The sequence below is a fragment of the Epinephelus fuscoguttatus genome, linkage group LG1 (assembly GCF_011397635.1).
Source record: "Epinephelus fuscoguttatus linkage group LG1, E.fuscoguttatus.final_Chr_v1".
Taxonomy (NCBI): Eukaryota; Metazoa; Chordata; class Actinopteri; order Perciformes; family Serranidae; genus Epinephelus; species Epinephelus fuscoguttatus.
The window spans coordinates 49,873,448-49,894,802 of record NC_064752.1 but is presented as its reverse complement, the minus strand read 5'-3'; the positions used below and the strand labels follow the sequence as shown (position 1 = coordinate 49,894,802).

General features: G+C 41.3%; 2 long non-coding RNA genes across 2 annotated transcripts; both read right to left on the bottom strand.

The window, feature by feature from the left end:
- Positions 1-2,041: 2,041 nt before the first annotated feature.
- On the bottom strand, positions 2,042-5,411 carry LOC125886195 (uncharacterized). Its single transcript, XR_007449013.1, has 3 exons — positions 5,350-5,411; positions 5,060-5,238; positions 2,042-2,159 (listed from the first exon to the last, which is right to left on the bottom strand). It is a non-coding gene; the product is annotated as an uncharacterized LOC125886195 (long non-coding RNA).
- A 1,105-nt stretch (positions 5,412-6,516) lies between these two features.
- LOC125886188 (uncharacterized) lies at positions 6,517-7,231 on the bottom strand. The gene is made up of 3 exons (XR_007449012.1): positions 7,183-7,231; positions 6,921-7,062; positions 6,517-6,798 (listed from the first exon to the last, which is right to left on the bottom strand). It is a non-coding gene; the product is annotated as an uncharacterized LOC125886188 (long non-coding RNA).
- Positions 7,232-21,355: the final 14,124 nt, after the last annotated feature.

The following is a 21,355-nucleotide window of genomic DNA, read 5'->3' as shown; positions in this document are numbered from 1 at the left end:
AGGGCATACTGGACTCTACAGATGAACTCCATCTATTTTGTCTACACTACATCTACTTGCCAAGAGTTCAAAGGGCAGCGGCAGAATTCCAAAATCAGTGGAACCACCATGGATTATCTACACAAGGAGGACAAACACCTCTCCAACTGTGGCAGAGAGGAGTTCTTAACAGTGCCGGAGCTGGTGCAATTCAGGACATCTTTGCAGGAAATGAAACCTTGGAAATCAATGAAGACATCCCTCTACAGTTAGAGACTGAAAACAATATTGTTGTTCCGGAAAATAACTTCAATGTAAATCAAACACGTATTAACAGAATTCAAGAGACAGTAGACCCACTGACTGATGATGGTAACCATGGCATACAATTATTTTCAGGCTTGGTGAATTTTCTCAGTCAACAGTAACAAAGTGGCTTGAGTGCTAGAACACAGTGCGTTGTTTTGTAACAGATAAATGGTAAATACTACTACATTTATGTGGCACTTTTATGCAAAGCAGTAAACAAGTTGCCTCATAACAGACTGAATGTAAGAAAAAAGCGAAAGTTTATCAAAAATGACTGAATGAAAAAATAGTATTTTATACAGTCTATGAATACATTGGTTGTAAAAAACCAAACCAAACAAAATCATGGCTTATCACTGAAAAAGGTGAAGTTTTTGTTTGCTTTAAAGGGCCAGCGTGTAATATTTGGCATGGTTTATTGTCAATCTGAATCTGAATCTGAATATTCTGCCCATTAATATGTTTATACAAGTGTATAATCACTATAAAATAAAATTTGTTTGGTTTTTGTAGCCTTATAATTATGCTTATGTATATATATATATATATATATATATATATATATATATACATATAGCAAGGGCCTTGCTTTAGAGAGGTTGCCATCTTGCGCCGCCATGTATGTACGGCAGACCGAGCGGACAATCCAGCCAGCCAGAGAATGCGTTTCACGTGTATAAATGAACCAACGAAGACAGCAGAAGGAAGGAAGGAGGAGGAGGAAACAACAGAGAGTGTTAGTAGTTTGTCGATGGAGAGTCGTGAAAAGTTTTTTTAGTTATAAAGTTTGCGAATGGACCACACTTACCACGCAACAGGAGAGAATGAACCCGAACCGTCATCTGCGAGGAAAAGAAGACGCAACTTCACTCCTTGTGATGCACTCTCTGCGCTTTTCCTCCTGATGATATATCTCCCCAGCGATGGTAGCAGTCGCCCATTGCAGCTACTATAGTCTGGAGATATTGCTAGGCTAAATAAACAGCTGAGCTCTGTTTATAGGCTACGCTGTCAGTCAGTATACGGGCTGGAGGTTGGTGGAGCAGGGAGGGAGGGGGTCCCCACTCATTACGGTAAACAAGTATGTGTGTATGAAGTGTGTCTGTTACGCTAGAAGAGTCAGAGTTTGGGACGGAGTCTTTTACCCCCTGGAGTGTCACCGGAGTTTTTGGAGTGCTCAAATAAACTGGCCTTTTTCCCGAACGCTCCTCTGATCTCCTGCTCATGAGGGATTTATTACAATATCGTAACATGGCTTAGATTTCTAAATAAACATTCACCTCTTCGCTAGATAGACCTACTCCTGAAAAACTTGTGTGCAAGGCTTTTTGTCCCTACGAGGCCGCCGTCATTTACCCGACGGGAGGGGTGAGCGAGTGAGCCCTGCAATCTAGAATTTGACCACTGATGTCACTGTTTTCAACCCATTTTACACACTGGCCCTTTAAACTGTAGTAGTTTGCATTAAATGCAAGATTTTTCTGCAAATGGCTAATCTTTCAAAGAAAAACAAACCAAAAAAAAAAACCAAAACAGAAGCTCTTATGTTTACAGTCCATAAAAACCTATCTGAAACATCCTCAACAGGGTACTTGGAACAGACATACATTTCCCACATTATTCTCTACCAAAACCCTGTGTGTTACCTAATGCAAAGTCCTTACTCTCCCTGAAATCCTCATATGTGTCAAGCAGTGGCAACTTAAGGCAGTTGATGCAAGTGTTTCCCATAGGCAAATGGCGTCTGGTGCTGATGGACTGATCATGCAGAAAAGCAATTGATGGTTGAGGAGAGAAGCCAACTGGAGGGATGACATTTGCACCCGTTGCAAAGGCTAGGATTTTACCTAGCTTTGAGGGTCCCATTTGCTCTAACAAACAGAAAAACAAGAAGAAAAAACATGACAATTTACAGCAATTATAAGTTAATTTGAGTATTGAAAAAGGTATTTGTCCACTGGCATGGAAGATAGCAAAAGTTATTCCACTTTCAAAAAATCCAGCTGCATCATTTTCTCGTACAAATAGCCGCTGCATCGGTTTGTTAACAGCTTTAGGAAATGGAATTATTTTTGAACAAATACAAACTTATTTTAATGTTAATAATTTGAACACAGATTATCAACATGCATACAGGCCTGATCATTCCACATGCAGGCCTCTGAGACAAATGACATATGATTGGCAAAGTGAGCAAGATAATAGGAATTTTTACTTGATAGCAGTTCAGCATTGAATGTTGAAGAGCATTCTTTATTGTTAAGCTGAACCAGTATGGCCTCACTTTTACTGCATTACAGTAGACAGAGTGCTACCGGACTCTGCGGAGATCCGCGATGACTAAAAGCAGACGTCCGCAAGCCCTGTGCGCGCAAAGCTCAGATTTTATGACCACGTGGACTCCGCTCCGTGCACCATGTGTTTAAGGCCTCCCCCAAAAAATGGGAAAAAAAGCTTCGAATTTTTTTTTTCACAATCGAATCCCGTGCCATCGAACGAAGCTTCGAAGCTTCGAATTTTTGGGGTCAGGTGATGTTTTCTAGTAGCAAAACACTGGCTGCTGATTTATCACACATACTGTTTGCATTCTTGTTGCCAAACTATGCTTTAGTTTATTGGTTCCCTCTTTCTATTGTGTGGTGTTTCTAGGTGTCAGAATGTACATCTTTGACATAATTGACGCCACTGAACCACTGTGAGATTACCTGGCAAATGCTGGGTGTCTCAAGCCACTGAAATGCATTGACGACAAAAATCTTCTGGTTCAAGATATTCTGATGTTTCAGTTGGTCCTTAGAGTCTACGGGGCATTTGAAAGGTTTGTGTAACATTATTGTTCAGAAATTTTGTGAAGTTTTTGTTCCATGGGTATGTGTTATTTTTTATGAAATAAAAAGATAAAGTCCGCACACCAGAAGCTGCTCCTTGCACAATTTATTCATGCATTGTAGTTGTAACGTTTCGGGCCCCTGCCCTTCATCAGACCTGTTTTTACCTGTTATGTGTTATTTTTTACCATTTTCCTCTGCATAAATACAGGAACAACAAAACATTTGAACATGTAGTGTATATTTTTTATTTAAGACACTATAGCTTTTATAAAATAGGCCACGTGTTGTATAGCTAACTCAAAGAAAAACAGGTTCCAAACATCTCTATCTTTACTACATGTAAAGTACCCTGTAAAATAAGCTTTTTGCACACATTACAACAACTATATTTTCACCACTGAGACATTTTACACATACAAAAAACAAAATTTTAAACAGTAAAAAAGTAAAAGTAAAAAAAAGTAAAAAGTAAAAAAGTAAAAGTTTTCTCCTGGTTCTTCTAAAAATGATAGTTAGTTTGTTCATTTGGGACTGAACTGGATTTGAAATTATGTCTGAACAGATTTATTTTTGATTCTCAAAGACACTGAACATATTTCACATGTTTTGCCATCCTAGATTTCATCCTAACTTCTGCTGCCATCTTGGATTTTTTAGCTTTAATTCTGCACTGGTGAAGGAAGTCATCCCTTTCTCCCTGCTAGCCTAATGATATGATTATCAACCCAATCTGTAACAGACATTTTTGTCTTCTCATGCACCTCATTTTTATAGATTTCGGGAGGGGCTGAAGACTCTTGGTGTTCTGGATGCAATCAGAATGCATCCAGACAGTTTTATACCCTTAATGTGTCACAAACCATCCCCACTCACTGCTGACTTAATGGATCACCTTTTCCACATCTGGCTGTCTGCAGTGGGAAGCAACAAGAGAAGGGCAGAGGAACATGTTGTTCCATTTTGGAGGGATTACCTGCAAGATGTTAAAAGTAAATATTGCTGCTAGATATGGCACTGTCTCTCATGTTTTTGTCATGTTTACAAAGTGTACAGATACTTGGCTGAGAGAAAATACTAAAATAATAAACATTCATTATTCTCAGAGGATGAATCAAAAGGATTTTGATTTTTCCCTAACCTTTGCGTTAATGCCACTGTCTGGCCAATTTGTCAACTTCTGCTTCCATATTTGATTTCTATCTCCTTCTTTTCTTTTTATTTTCCATTTATCCTTTCTTTTTTATTTTTTTACTCATCTTTCCTTCCTCTATCTTCTTTTTACAGTCTGTGTCCAATATAATTGACAGTCTCTGTCTTTCCATTATACAGTATACCTTTTTGAAAAGTTTTATATGCTATCTTTGTAATTCTATTAACTTTTTTTTCTTTCACTCCTTGTCTCTTTACATCCTTTTCATCTACTAATCCACTTTCTTTTCTCTTTATTTGCCTTTCATTCCTTTCTTTTGGAGCTTTCTACATGGTACTTTTAATATTATGACAGACAGGAACAGCAATCAAATTGGCAACAATTCTAAGAAATCTGACATCTAGATTATTTACACCTGGTGGTCTGCCCCTGCATTTATTAAGCAGACACTCAACGTATGTAATTCTAACTCAAATTGTTTACCTTATCAGGAAATGAATCATTAAAATAAATAGCAATTTGTATTGGTTTCATGATTGAAATGAATGAGGAGGACAAATTAATAGAAACTGTCAGAATATCATAATACAGTCACTAGCAGTACAAACTACCTTCTCCAAAATGATCACAGTTGAATCAACTCCTCTTTTAAACAGTTTGAACAAAAACTGAACATTAAAACCTTCATGAATGTAAGTTTTATTGCAGGATAGTTGGATTAGACTACATTAGTTTTAGCTAGGTAGACCTAATAAACTGGCAACTGAGTGTATATTTACAATGTATTTACCTTTTTAACTTTCTCATAGAGGTCTGTATCAACAATGTCTTCCAAGACAGGCTTTGAGGAAATGGCACCAACTAGATGAGAATACAGTGTTGGTGCAATGAATCCTGGTGGAGGACCCCCATGGACAAGACTTGCAGCAATGGCCTGGCCAGCGATAAAATATCGATCTTCTCTTAAAGCTGAAGCAAACATGGCATGGAAGACAAAACACAAGATACAATGGACGGCACAAAACCTAGGAGAAAACTGTAAAAAAGTCAATACACTGGAACCAAAAATATGGCATATACCTGAACTGTCCAAAGCCAAGTTTAACTTGCCGTCTCTTCCTTCAAACATTGGTGACAGTGCCAGAGCTTCCATGAGCAACCGTAAAAATTCTCTCCGAGGGCCACCAAGGTCCACAGCCTCTTCATCCATTCCCAAGTTATCTGAAAACTTGATACACATCTGGTACCTGGGATTATAGGACATTCGTCTGAAGCCCCGCAGAGCACCATGCTGACGATCTATTAATGTTGAATCTGCATCTTTGGTTACTGTCAATTTGGGATGCAAGATTGAGGAGCACCTTCTGTGCTGATTTAGTGTTTTGGTGTTGAGATTCCCTGTTGGAACCAAAAAGAAAAAAGTATAAAGATAAGGTCATACTTTTTGGACATCATCCTAAATTATATCAAATAAGCATAGGTCATAATTCATCTTTTTAACCATTACTGCTAACTACATTCTAAACCATAATATAGCCCTGGTAGATATAAATGTTGGTGTTTCTATCTTTGTCTATACTTGAGACTTTGATGAAGATCAAATCACATTTTATTACTAATTCATGCAGAAAACCTGGTTATTCCTCTGACTTTTTCTGCTGTGCATCTGAAATTATTAGGGCTGTACTGAATGCCATTTTTTGGGCTTTGTAGCTTCAGCAACAAGTATTTGAATTTATTTGAAATTTCACTCCAGCTTGGTGGGTCCGATAGGAGTGAGAGGTGTGCAGAGCAACAAGAAAGAGGGGGACAATGGCCTGCACTGACTCGCTCTCCCCCGCTGACTCTTGTCATCTCTATCTTTCTCTCTTCACTCTCCTCACCCCTCTTCCTATTGGACTCTGCTGCCGTGGGAATTTTTTTTTTTTAAATATCTGAATAATGATTTTGCTATGTGAATAACATGGCACTGAACAAAGCTTCGAAGCTTGGGGTACAGCCCTAGAAATTACTACGCTCATTAAACAATGTCATATCAACCAGTCACTTACGCATGACTCTCAAGACTGGCCATTATAGCCTGGTTTAATTTGTCGTCATCATCAGAAGAAAGGTCGGAGATGGAACCCATGATCGAAAGGTAGGCAGCATAGTCGTCATTGCTAGCTGATTCTGAGTCTGGTTCACTGTGGCAACACTATCTAAGTCAATGACACTGGTCACTTGTTGTGTTGCAGAGGGCTGGTTAGCTCTGGCCATGGAATCACTGGTCGCTTGCTGTGTTGCAGAGGGCTGGTTAGCTCTGGCCATGGAATCACTGGTCGCTTGCTGTGTTGCAGAGGGCTGGTTAGCTCTGGCCCTTCTTGTGCAAGGATAACTAGAAATCTGCTGTGTTGATGCAATTTGGTTTCTCCTGGCCCTTGTAGTCATACAGTTACTGGTCTCACTGGCAGTGGTAGTTCTGTGGTCACTAGAAGCTGATGTAGTGTCAGCCTCCACACAACTGTCCTCTGAATCTGTGCTGTCAAACTAAAACACAACAAAAATGTTGATGATAAGATGTTGAGGTAAAGCTTGTGGCAAACCATGAGAACTGTATGCTCCAACTGAGACAGAAACACACTGCTTCACATTATTTTTAAATAGCTTACCGGAAATGGAAGATTGCTTGATGGCCTAATGTACACCGCCTTTGATTTGAATATCTTGTGAATCATAAAGGCATTCAGTTCCTGGCCTTCACGCAACTTTGGGGAAACCAGTTTGTTTCCACAGGCCATCAAAAGTTCAATACTGAAAAAAAACAAAACAAACAAAAAAAAACAACATTAAGAAATACAATTCAATTTCAAAACCATCAATCAACTCATGAACTTTCATGTGCAATGTCTTAATATTCCAACAATATAATACCTGACATCCTCAGGAATTCTGTCCTTGAATGCTTCTCTTATCTCTGCAATGACCGTCCTGCCGTCCCACATTTTCCTCATTTCAAAGACGCTTAAAATATAGCCACTTTCATGAAGTCTTCTTTTTGTTTTGTGTTTGCAAACTTCATCCCATGTGGAATTGGGTAATAGTATGACATCCTTGTTGAAGGTAGGGTGATTTGGGGCAGTAGGCCTAAAAAAGAAAGCATTATCTTTACATTTAGTCATTTAGCAAATGCTTTCGAACAAAAACAAAAGGAGGTGCTGCAATAGGCTGCCATCTGCATTGCGCCATCTTGAATCAAAGGCAAGACAATCAAACATTAAGAGGACTTTTACTCAAAAAAGCCTTGGCTGAATATATATTGCATTACATACAATTTTCATCTGTAATAGAAATGCTTGCTCAACCACGTCGAGAGGAAGATAAACTTGAATGGTGCAAGTGACAAAGTCAGAGTGACCACAGAAACAGATTTAACCTGTTGCATTGTATCAGTTTGAAAAAAATTTTTCAAGTGTTGCAGTTTATTTATGATCATATATGTAACAGAAGTATAAACTATTTATAGTTTCCTACTAGAAACTATATAGTTTATATTACTTATGTGGTTTAACTTTTTTTTAAATTTTAAAAGGGCATGAACAGACAAACATGCCACAAATCACCTCTAACAGCTCACAACTGTACTTTACTTAAGATAAGCCAGGCTTACAACCTTATTAAAAGAGCAATGTCAAGCTTCTCTGTGGCAAACTATCCATTGGCAATGTAAAGTCAGCACTATTAACTTTAGCTAGAGCTGTTATCTTAATAAATATATGTGTACAAGATTCTTTGTTGTCTCTCATAATTCTTTGCATTGAACATACATTTTAACTGGGTAATATTTATGCAACATGTAGTAGTTAAGAACACTTTCAGGTTTATATTTTCTTAAACAGGATAATCTAAGTATAACAGGCTTTGTTTCACACATACGGTGAAATAACAATGATTATTATTTAGTAATAGCTAGATTTTAATAATACTATTATGGATTCTGTTTCAATTGCATCCGTCTGTTGTTTTAGGATATGGAGTGAAATCATTTTTAAAAACACTTGTGTAACAGAGTTCTGCATGTGAAACGAGTTGTTTCAGTTTCCTAACTGTGGTCAGTGTAGACTTATTTACTGCTCCAGTGTAAAACTGTCATTAACTTTGGAGTTAACCACAGTCACTATACTGGGCTATTGCTAAACAAAACTCAGCAACTCAGCTTGATTCTCATTTACTTAGAGTAGATATGTTACTGTACTTCATTCCGAACATTCACTGTTAGATTCAGTCTTACTGCTACAATAAGCTGACTCTGCTCTGAGGATCAGCTCACCTGCCTGAGCTCAGCCACACGGAGTAGTGACTGAACCGGAGCGCAGCTGAAACACGACACAGCTGATCTCTCTCCCTCTGTCTCACTGCGCTATTCTACAAGCCAGCGTGTGCTCGATGACTGACGTGGCTAGCAGAGTTATTTCTTTCTCGTGTAGCCCCGCTACAGTTACTCTGACGCATGAGTAGATTTTTTAATCCAGGTTAGACTGGACACACATAATTGCATCACTTAAAACAGCAGATGAACCATGCTAACTGGATTTAAGTTATGAAATGGTTCCACACAATAAACTGACTGGTGACGTTATTAAGTCTAGAGTGAGATGTGATTTTAAGGTGGAGACAATGTTGGTCGAAAATACCTGACATTAACAGCTGAATGTTTGACATTAACGTTAACGTTATTTAGTTTTTTTTTCAATTACGTTAGCTAATTGCCCAGCACAAGAGATCAGTTAATTTACAGGGGGGCAGTAACGTTATAACGTTACAGGCATAATGTTATTCAGCAGCATTAATTTTTTTTTTAAAAATTAAACACTAACTTACTTCTAACATTTTCACTGTCTTTACTATTGACAAAAGTAACAGCTACCATTAGTATTTATGCTAACCTGTTAGCTTAGAAACAGTAACAATAATGTTATTAAGTGGTGGTTTAAATAAAAAACACATCCACTGCTAAATAAACATGATTCAACCTTATTCAGTTTACTCACCTCTTCCTTGACTTTGAAGCCCATCCATCGAAATACTGTTGAGTTTGATATCGAGGTCTCATCATTTGGCTCACATTAGCATTAACGTTAGCTCCAGAGGAAGTGCCACTGACACTCCCTGATGCACCTGACGATCCAGCTCTGAATATCCGCCGCATTTCCTCCTCGACGGCCACATTAGCAGAGGCTCCTGTGGATGGCTGGTGACTTTGATCCAACATTTCTGACATTGTTTTGACAACGGTTGAAGAGTTTAAAATGTTATTTAAGAGGCCAACAGCTTCACTGAGTCGCTCCTGGTCCGCCATCTTCTCATATTATGATTGGGAAGGCGGGCCAAGTCCGTCAAATCCCGCTTCTTCTCGCTTCATCAAAAATAACCAATCAGGAACTGAGAATTCAGTAACGTTATTATTTCCGTTTCAATCAAACTTCCTTCTGTTTCAATCAAACTCTCTCACACAAACAACTATTCTCATTCACACACCCTATCATTCTGTCTTACATTCACTGTCATTTTGTCCCTTACACATGATTATTTGCATTCACATGTACAACTAATTTCTCTTACATATGCTATTATTCTGTTTCAAATATATTATTCTCTCATACATATATTAGAACTTTGTTTTACATATACTGTTACTTTCATGTACATACTATCATACTTACGTACAGTACAGGCCAAAAGTTTGGACACACCTTCTCATTCAATGTGTTTTCTTTATTTTCATGACTATTTACATTGTAGATTCTCACTGAAGGCATCAAAACTATGAATGAACACATGTGGAGTTATGTACTTAACAAAAAAAGGTGAAATAACTGAAAACATGTTTTATATTCTAGTTTCTTCAAAATAGCCACCCTTTGCTCTGATTACTGCTTTGCACACTCTTGGCATTCTCTCCATGAGCTTCAAGAGGTAGTCACCTGAAATGGTTTCCACTTCACAGGTGTGCCTTATCAGGGTTAATTAGTGGAATTTCTTGCTTTATCAATGGGGTTGGGACCATCAGTTGTGTTGTGCAGAAGTCAGGTTAATACACAGCCGACAGCCCTATTGGACAACTGTTAAAATTCATATTATGGCAAGAACCAATCAGCTAACTAAAGAAAAACGAGTGGCCATCATTACTTTAAGAAATGAAGGTCAGTCAGTCCGGAAAATTGCAAAAACTTTAAATGTGTCCCCAAGTGGAGTCGCAAAAACCATCAAGCGCTACAACCAAACTGGCACACATGAGGACCGACCCAGGAAAGGAAGACCAAGAGTCACCTCTGCTTCTGAGAATAAGTTCATCCAAGTCACCAGCCTCAGAAATCGCAAGTTAACAGCAGCTCAGATCAGAGACCAGATGAATGCCACACAGAGTTCTAGCAGCAGACCCATCTCTAGAACAACTGTTAAGAGGAGACTGCGAATCAGGCCTTCATGGTCAAATAGCTGCTAGGAAACCACTGCTAAGGAGAGGCAACAAGCAGAAGAGATTTGTTTGGGCCAAGAAACACAAGGAATGGACATTAGACCAGTGGAAATCTGTGCTTTGGTCTGATGAGTCCAAATTTGAGATCTTTGGTTCCAACCGCCGTGTCTTTGTGAGACGCAGAAAAGGTGAACGCATGGATTCCACATGCCTGGTTCCCACTGTGAAGCATGGAGGAGGAGGTGTGATGGTGTGGGGGTGTTTTGCTGGTGACACTGTTGGGGATTTATTCAAAATTGAAGGCACACTGAACCAGCATGGCTACCACAGCATCCTGCAGCGACATGACATGCCATCCCATCCGGTTTGCGTTTAGTTGGACGATCATTTATTTTTCAACAGGACAATGACCCCAAACACACCTCCAGGCTGTGTAAGGGCTATTTGACCAAGAAGGAGAGTGATGGAGTGCTGCGGCAGATGACCTGGCCTCCACAGTCACCGGACCTGAACCCAATGGAGATGGTTTGGGGTGAGCTGGACCGCAGAGTGAAGGCAAAGGGGCCAACAAGTGCTAAACACCTCTGGGAACTCCTTCAAGACTGTTGGAAAACCATTTCAGGTGACTACCTCTTGAAGCTCATGGAGAGAATGCCAAGAGTGTGCAAAGCAGTAATCAGAGCAAAGGGTGGCTATTTTGAAGAAACTAGAATATAAAACATGTTTTCAGTTATTTCACCTTTTTTTGTTAAGTACATAACTCCACATGTGTTCATTCATAGTTTTGATGCCTTCAGTGAGAATCTACAATGTAAATAGTCATGAAAATAAAGAAAATGCATTGAATGAGAAGGTGTGTCCAAACTTTTGGCCTGTACTGTACATATAATATTATCCTCTGTTACACTAAGAGTATGACAGTAAATAAAAGAAAACAAGATGATAAATATAAGAGAGTATAGTAGTGTTTGTGTAAGAGTATAGTGGTGTATGTACGAGAGTTTGATTGTGCATGTAACAGGGTATAGTAGTGTTTGTCTTAGCCATCGGACGAAGATTGTAAGTTATTTTTCGGATCTATCATCTGCAAGTGCTAACACGGAAGCGCAAGCACATAGGCCCGGGCCTTTTAAAACCTGTTTCGTGCAGTTTTATGACTTAGGCTATTTATGAACAGAACTCAATCTTAATGTCTGTGTGCATAGACTGCACAAGTCAGTACTCACAGCTATGGGAAGACATCCAGAGGCTGAAATCAGAGCTTCGGAAAAAGAACAGGATGATCGAGGGATACATAGCCGTGGCTGCTGCCCAGTCAAAACAGATCTCCTTTCTCCGGTCATCCGGTCTTGCTGTGACGGCGGCCCGTTCACCCACCTCCTCGGTGTCAGTGATGGCCTCGGGTTTTGCAACCACCCTTCCCTGGCTGCCCTCGCTGTATGCTGATGTTGCGTCGGATCGTCCAGAGGGTGCAGCAGCTGAGACTGGTGGGCTCCCCTCCGAAGGACTGCTGGATGTAGGAACACCGGGCATTTTCAACACTGCTGCTGCCGCGAACCAAGACATCACAACGCTGCCGTCAGCTGGGCCGGAGGTCGGCTCAGGAAATGGGCCCATGGTCCCGGTGTACAGCTCCACTCCAAAGCTGTCTGAGCTGCCCTGGACAGCAGTGGCGTCCCGTGGTCGAAAGGGAGATCCGGATGGGAGGCAAGTCCCTATGGGGTGCCGCTTGTAAAGTGTCTCACGCTGAAAATAACATCAACATTTTGCCACATTTAGCTTCAAACAATGTTTAAAAAAGTATTGTGATTTTTTTAACGTCACCTTTTACCACATTTACAGCAATATTTGTTAACTTAGAAATATATTAAATAGTTAAATCTAAATATTAAATGTGGCACCTAAATGTTAAATGTTAAATCTAAATGCTAAATCTAAATCTAAATCTAAATGTTAAATCTAAATATTAAATCTAAATCTAAATGCTAAATCTAAATCTAAATATTAAATCTAAATCTAAATCTAAATGTTAAATCTAAATGCTAAATATAAATATAAATGTTAAATCTAAATATTAAATCTAAATCTAAATCTAAATGTTTTGGGTGAAACTAAATATTTAGCTAATATGCAAATTCACACTGCCGGTCACCGGAAGTACCAAAATAAAAGCTCGAGATGGTCAGACTGTTTATAGAATCGAATAACAAATTAAAACCAACTAATCCGGGGAAATGGACACTTGAACATCCATTAGCGTGATAATAACTACCTAAAATAACAAGAAACGTGTTTGGAGAAATTTTATTTGATGTGTACTTTGAGCTGTTAGTGTCCCTTCTGAGGGAATCACCTTGTTGTTTACAAATACTTCCAGGTAGAAAACCAGCGGAGTTTAGCAACATATATATATGCACATCTCACATTTTTCACGTCACTGTATCACCGTTTAGACTAATCTGGTGTTTGTAAAGCCTATAAACACTATGACTGAACAAACATTACTATCACGGGCTGAAATTAATAACATGGTTATAGATTAGCGAGGCTAACTGTTAGCTGTTAGCCCCGTTAGCGGTGTCTGTAATGACTCACTAACTCTAAACGGTCCGTGAAGAAAATATTTTTCCAGCGGATGTCTTAGTTACAACATGATTGAGCTAACTGGAGTAGTTTAATGTCGTATCCGACAATGGGAGACATTTAACAGATGACGTCCTGATAGCTTTGCTGCTGCTGCAGCCACTGATGCTTTCTAGACATCGTGATTTCCCAAAACTGAATAAATACCACACATCGCAACACAAAACTGCTTTGCTAGCTCAATCATGTTGTAACTAAGACATCCGCTGGAAAAAATATTTTTTTCACGGACCGTTTAAGAGTTAATGAGTCATTACAGACACTGCTAACGGGGCTAAGAACTGACGGTTGTTAGCTTATCTTAGGTTGTTAATCCCTCCGAAGGGACACTAACAACTCAAAGTACACGACAAATAAAATTTCTCCAAACACGTTTCTTGTTATTTTAGGTAGTTATTATCACGCTAATGTATGTTCAAGTGTCCATTTCCCCCGATAAGTTGGTTTTAATTCGTTATTTGATTCTATAAACAGTCTGACCATCTCGAGCTTTTATTTTGGTACTTCCGGTGACCGGCAGTGTGAATTTGCATATTAGCTAAATATTTAATTTCACCCAAAACATTTAGATTTAACATTTAACATTTAGATTTAGCATTTAGATTTAGATTTAGATTTAATATTTAGATTTAACATTTATATTTATATTTAGCATTTAGATTTAGATTTAATATTTAGATTTAGATTTAGCATTTAGATTTAGATTTAATATTTATATTTAACATTTAGATTTAGATTTAGATTTAGCATTTAGATTTAACATTTAGGTGCCACATTTAATATTTAGATTTAACTATTTAATATATTTCTAAGTTAACAAATATTGCTGTAAATGTGGTAAAAGGTGACGTTAAAAAAATCACAATACTTTTTTAAACATTGTTTGAAGCTAAATGTGGCAAAATGTTGATGTTATTTTCAGCGTGAGACACTTTACAAACGGCACCCCATAAGTCCCACCTGTGGCTCTCTCCAAACGCTTCGCCATCCTGATGGAGGAGGCTCTGGTGCATCCTGGCGATGCACCTGCTGTTCCGGCTCTCGCGGCCCGTCATGCTGCCGCTGCGTCTCCTCCACTGGCTGCCAGCAACACCGCTCCTCCTGCCGCTGCTCCGTCTCCTCCACCTGTGGCCGGGGGCACCGCTCCGCCTGCCGCTGCTGCGTCTCCCTCACCTGTGGCCGGTGGCACCGCTCCATCTGCCGCTGCTGCGCCTCTCTCACCTGCCTCCTCTCCGCCTGTTGCTGTCGTTGCGACACCTGTTGTGGATGCTGACCGCGTGGCTACCCGGTCCGCTGGATCCACCGTGGAACGGCAAAACAAACAGCTGGGGAAGTCCTCCTCCCACCGCCGCAGGCTGCTGATTGAGGCAGTGAACAGACGCTCCAGCGGCTCGACTTGCCTGCGGTCCAGTGGTGTACAGCCCCCGGTGTCGGACCACTCCACATCACCACAGCACCCGCCAGTCCAGCCTGCTCATCCTCAACAGGTGAATTCGCCCCGCTCTGCGACTGCTGAGAGGGCGCCGTCTCCTTCTGGTAGCACAAAGCCTTCATCTCCCTGTCCACTCTTTCCTCCCAGCACACTGATAATTGGTGATTCAATAATTAGGAGTGTTCGTTTTTTTAATGCTACCACTCTCTGTTTTCCTGGTGCCACTGTCCCCGTCATCCTAAAAAACCTCCAGAATATTCTGCCATCACTCCCGACCTCCATAAAACGGCTCATCATCCATGTGGGCATTAATGACACTGCTCGCCAACAGTCTGAAGTGACCAAGGTCGATTTTATCCACCTTCTAAACTTAAACTTTAAAACAATCTGGCAAATCCATCTTCATCTCCGGCCCCACTGCACCGCTCTCTCGCGGCGACGTCCTTTTCAGTAGAGTCCTCTCCCTTCATTACTGGCTTCTGTCCGCCTGCAGGGCCCATGATGTGACTTTTATTAACAATTTTAATCTCTTCTGGAATCAAAGGCCTCTGCTCAGTCACGACGGAATCCACCCAAATAAACTGGGCCATCAAATGTTGACCGTCAACATTCAACACGCTGTGACTGTTTACATCTGACGTCACACAATCACTGACTTCCCCCTCCTCCTCTTCCTCTTTGATTTCATCAGAGCAAACTGTTTCTATCGCTAGCCCCCCCTACTGTCCTATTGGCAGCTCCTCCATCACCCCAGTCATCACCTCTGCTATTTTAGACTTGGATGTGGTTAATTACTCTCAGGTCTGCAACACCTTGACCTCTGTTACACTTAATAAGTTTAACCATTCTGCATCATGCAAGAAGGCTGTCTCTACAGAGGAAAATATTAATGACCAACAAACTCAGTCGATTAGTTGTTCTACCAATTTTAATGTTTTGAGCAATTCTTTACATGTCACTTCAGTTGGTAAATATACAAATGCAAACATTACAGTCATAAACAAGCCAAGGGCTCCCCTGTTTCAAAGTAATTTTAGACCAAATGGTTCTGTTTTGAATAACCTTGTAAAGATCAGTACTCAGCCTCCTGTGAATTCACATCATATCACTTTGAACATGGCCTTAATCAATGCTAGGTCACTGGCAAACAAGACCTTTGTGTTAAAGGAATTTTTCTCCTCCCGTGAGCTAGATATGATGTTTATTACAGAAACTTGGGTTCAAGCTGGGGTGTCCGTGTCCCTCTCCGAGCTTCTCCCTCCTGACTGTAATGTTTTCAGCTCCCCTCGGATTACTGGCAAAGGGGGGGGGGGGGGGGGGGCCGCGTGTGTGTACAAGTCCAGCTTCTACTGTAGACAAATTCCATCTGCCACCTACTCCAGTTTTGAGTTGCAGCTGATTGAATTGAACTCTTCTCCTCCCATGTTATTTGCAGTGGTTTATCGTCCACCTAAATATAGTACACACTTTCTGCAGGACTTTGAAAACTTCCTATCTAGTATTTTGGTGACCTATGACAAATGTTTAATCCAAGGAGATTTTAACATTCATGTATGTTGTAAGGATAAACCACTGGTTAAGGAATTTCTTTCTCTTATTGAATCCTTTGATCTTACCCAGTGGGTCTCTGATTCAACACATGAAAAGGGGCACACACTCGACCTGGTGTTATCCCATGGCCTGCCTGTTAGTATAAATGAGATTTGTGACAGTGCCTGTATTTCTGATCATCTGCCTGTTCTTTTCTCTGCTAATGTCCCCTGCTCTGGTGTTAGTGCACGTCCTCCTACACGTCAGTTCCGTGTTATTAATTCAGATACCTCACTTCAATTTTGCACAATCTTTGATGCATCTGTGAATGCAACAATGAATGAGTTTTGTGTTTTTAGTCCTGAGGATCTTGTAGCTTTCTTTGAATCTAAGTGCACTAGCATTTTGGACGCTATTGCTCCCTTTCGGAGCAAATGCTCCAAGGCTCCCTCTGACTCTATCCGTGCTCTCAGGCGCTCCTGTAGGCGTGCTGAGAGAAAATGGAAGAAAGACAAGCTACAGGTGTCATTTGATATTTTGCGTGACTGCTTACTAGAGTATCAGAATGCGGTGAAAGCTGCTAAAGCCAACTACCTTTCAAAGCTTGTCTCCAATAACATCAACAGGCCCAAGGTTTTATTTAATGTTCTAGATTCTCTTGTTAACCCTGGCAATACTGACCCAATTATACCCACACCGATATCACTGTCTGAGTTATCTGATGTTGTGAACGAGCTCTGACCCACAAATTGTCCAGCAGACAGCATCCCCTCCAGCCTTTTCAAGAAGGTTTTTAACTCCACTGGTTCTTTTGTCTTAATGTTGGTCCATGCTTGTTTTGTTTCAGGGTGTTTTCCAGCTCCGCTGAAGTGAGCTATAGTGCAGCCGATCCTCAAAAAACCTTGACCCCTCTGTCCTCTCCAATTTTTGGCCTATTTCTAAATTGTCATTTCTATCAAAAGTGCTGGAGAAGGTAATGGCTAATCAGCTGTTAGCTTATCTTGAGAAAAATGATATTTTTGAGAAGTTTCAGTCTGACTTCAGGCCCCGCCATAGCACTGAATCAGCCCTTCTAAGGGTTTTTAATGATATCATTTTAACTGTAGATTCAGGATGTACTGCTGTCTTGGTGACCTTAGATTTGACTGCAGCATTTGATACTGTCGATCACAGGACCCTGTTGTCGCGTCTACATCAGTATGTGGGGATCAGGGGGTTGGCCCTCATGCTGCTTCAGTCCTATTTGGCTGACAGGACTTTCTCTGTAATGTTGGGTAAATTCTCCTCTAGCATGGCTCCTCTAACTTGTGGGGTGCCTCAGGGGTCTATTTTGGGACCGTTGTTGTTTACTTTGTATATGCTTCCTCTTGGGTCCATTTTTCGTAAGCATAATATATCATTTCATTGTTATGCAGACGATGTACAGATCTATCTCCCTCTAAAAATGAACTGTGAGCACTCGCTGAATCCCTTATTAGCCTGTCTGACTGTGAAGTGACAAAAATCGGTGCCTGAAGTTGGGCCAGATGGCTCCCGACCTTGTCCTTCTTATCTCTTCCAAAGTATCTTCTGATGTCAGTTCTGGGTCTAGGTTTGGCTGGCAGGTCTTTAGGAAATCACTGGAGACAAGCTGGATCTGGTGCAATCGAGTTTATTGTGTTCACAGGCAATAACACAGACAAACTCATGAGTCAGGCTCCGGAGTATGACTAAAAAATTGCTTTCACTATCCTGGCTTATATGCTGGTGGAGGTCGGAAAGATCTCCGCCTATTTCTATTGTCCTTCCCCTTTCAACCCGTTTCTATTGGTAGCAGATTTCTTCTCTCTATTCCGGTTCAGCTATAATTTACCACCAGTATCTCCGGAGCTGCTCACATTTTATTTTTTAAAAAACACGTGAACCTGAGGGACTCTCATGCTACAATCCCTCGTGTTTCCATACAAAGTGATCCATTACACATATACTGGGTAATACAATCATTTGAGTGTGTGTGTGCTCCATACAATATAATCCATTACACATGTGCTAGGTAATACAATCCTTCGAATGTGTGTGTGTGTCTTCTTCCCTGCCCATGAACCCTTTTGGTGCAGCAGGCAATAAATCAAGTGAGTGTGCTCCTCTTCATCCAGTGCTTAGTGTGGTGTTTGAGCTTACACACGTGTTATTATTCTTAGTAGAGTATATCACATCTTAACATCATATATGGCATGTATATGTGTATGTCTAACAGTTCCCTGAAAGTTCAGAACAGTATATAATGAAGTTTGTTAAAAGTTCAAAGCACCATATGAGAAAATCTGTTATGCATTCGCAGTAAATCTGAGGAGGCCCCGTGTTAGTTCACAGCTGAGATGTCACTGAGAGTTTACAACTTAGACGTCACCAAGAGTTCACAGCTAGGATGTCACTGAGAGTTCACATTTATGTCTACCCATTACCTTTAAATGCAGTATCTACTTTTTATAACAGTCTAAATATCTACTTTAATAGCAGTCTACACACAAACATGATTATGCAATTGATTCAGACCGGATACAATATAAGCCGGATAAAAAATTACACTACATTCCCCCCTTTGGGGCTTAACAGTCCCACACACGGTTACTTAAAGCACAGGAAATAAGACATAGGCATAGGGGTGAAGGAAAAATATATATATCCCCCCTTTGGGACTTTATAGTCCCATATCATTAGTTTAAAATCGCCAGCACCATTGTGTTCCAGTGATTATATCAGTAGGTTATTAGTAAGTGCTACATAGATTGTCACATATAAGTCGAAGAGGATACTCTACAGCCTAGTGCTGTCATCCTGTAGCATGAGGATATAGAATGACATTGGCACACAGTAATGCTAATACAGTTTGTGAGAGATTAACTGGTGACTTCACATGTAAAGGTTACAGTAGACGTGAGTTATAAGTATTATGAGCTGTCCTCTTACTGTCCCTCGAGCCCTCCGGCTGGCATCCGCAGACGTCGATATGTTGCCAGTTGATCCTTCAGAGCGTCAACCTCTTCCTGCGTGGCCTCATAAGCGTTGAGCTGTTGCTGCAAGGTATCCCTTGCCTGTGTCATCTCATGGACTTGGCTACGCAAGTCCACCACCTGCTCCTCGAGCCGACGCAGATGAAGCCTGTGCAGTCTTTTACTGTCCCCTTTTCTTATCGCGTAGGTGCCATGACGGACTTTGCGAAGTCTCCTTCGCAAGTCAAGGGGAAAGCTGCGCACCAGCCGTCGAAAAAGCAGTGCCGGAACATAATGCAGCTGGTTACGCAGCTCGGCTGTCAACTGCATCTGTCGTAACGCTGCAGGTGCTCCATCTGGCAAACATCGAAGCTTGATTTCTATTGCGTCTGGATCCACATTATATTCATCCTGTAGCAGAGTGCGAGTCGCCTGGGGCAGTGCAAACACACTCAGGTGTCCCACGTTACGTGGTGGCTTGCGACTCTGGCATGGCTCTGCTGGAGGTGGGGTGGTTGGTGAATAGCCAGGCGATGACGTCACACTATCCTCTGACGGAGTGGACGGGGCAGTGGAACATCTTGGCATCATGTTCTTACTGCCACCAGGTTTGGGGAGGTCATCAGTGTGGGATGGTGCTTGTGAGGTAGAGGGTGCTGGGGGCTGCTCAGGATTCAGCGTGCGGTATGGGGGGGGGGGGTAATGTGGGCCTGGAGTAGTAATTGTCCATTCTACTGGCCATTCAGCTCCCTGCCCGGCTCCCACCTGGATCTGACTTTCCTGGCTGGAGGTATGTGCAGTTGGGGCGAATAGTTCTGGACCGGCTCCCCCACTGCCGGAGCTCACAACTGGCTCGGGGTGTTGGCGGGACATCAGATAGCGGATCAGGCTGGTTGATGGAGGGTGGTTCAGTATCTGGATTGCCGGAGTTGATCATAGAGCTCATTTAGGGATACCTCGGGGGGATGGGCTGGTAATGGATGGCTGGACCCGGGGTGGAGTAGAGACTGAGGAGGCCCCGTCACGCCTGGTCCCTGTTGCTGCTGCCAGAACACAGATTGGTCTGCCTGGTTCTGCTGACATGGATATGGTGCTCTCCACGACCCGGCCATAGCCTGCTATTATCTCAAAGATGTAGAGGACATTTTAGTGCACTTTCCCTTTACTAATTATCCTTTCCCTGTTTACTCTTAAGTTTATACTTCACACAAGCCATGCAAGAAGGGTTAGTATATTAGTATCTGTACAACTTAAATGCTGGTAAGTAGTGATTATAGTTTTTGGTGACAGCAAGGCCATCAGGATCCCCTTAGGCAATTTCCTCATACACTGCTTCAACTCGTTTGGCTTTTTGATCATTTTGGACAGTTCCTGATGCCCTGCTTTGTAGCATTATCTCATACTGGTTTCTACTCCGCCTACTTTCACCTTGCTTTTGTTGTTTGGGATGCTGTCTTTGGGAACCTGTCATGTCTTCATATGATTCAATGTTGGTAGGTCGTAGCCCTTGATCTATTACAACAAACTGTCCTGTGACGCTTGTCAGGGCCCTTCTGATTACAAGTCGTATCAGGGGAAGAACACAGCAGGCTATTATGAGGAGAGCCAACACAACAATACCCAGGAGCATTCCCAACATTTTCAAGGCCCTCTCTGGGGACAGTGATGACAACCAGTCCCACATTGAGGGGGTTCTGGTGTTCCAGTTTGAGTGCTGCACATGCTCATCACGTAAGGCCCGCATGCCTTCCAATGCTCTGGTCAAATTTCCACCCTCCCCTGTGTGCATTGGAATGACAGTACAGCAATGCTCCCCTATTATATCACAGACCCCTTGATCATGGGCTAGTATGGTCTCAATAACAAGTCTGTTCTGTATTGTCATCAGGGATGTGGCATGTAGTTGTTCATTTACCCCTTCGAGGGCTCTTATAGTCCAATTCACAAACCTTTGTTGATTATACCACAAATAATTTATCCACCGACTATTACGGGCTATGTATTGTGCGTTTACTGTAGAACCCCAAACTGGCCAAGATCCTAACACCCTAC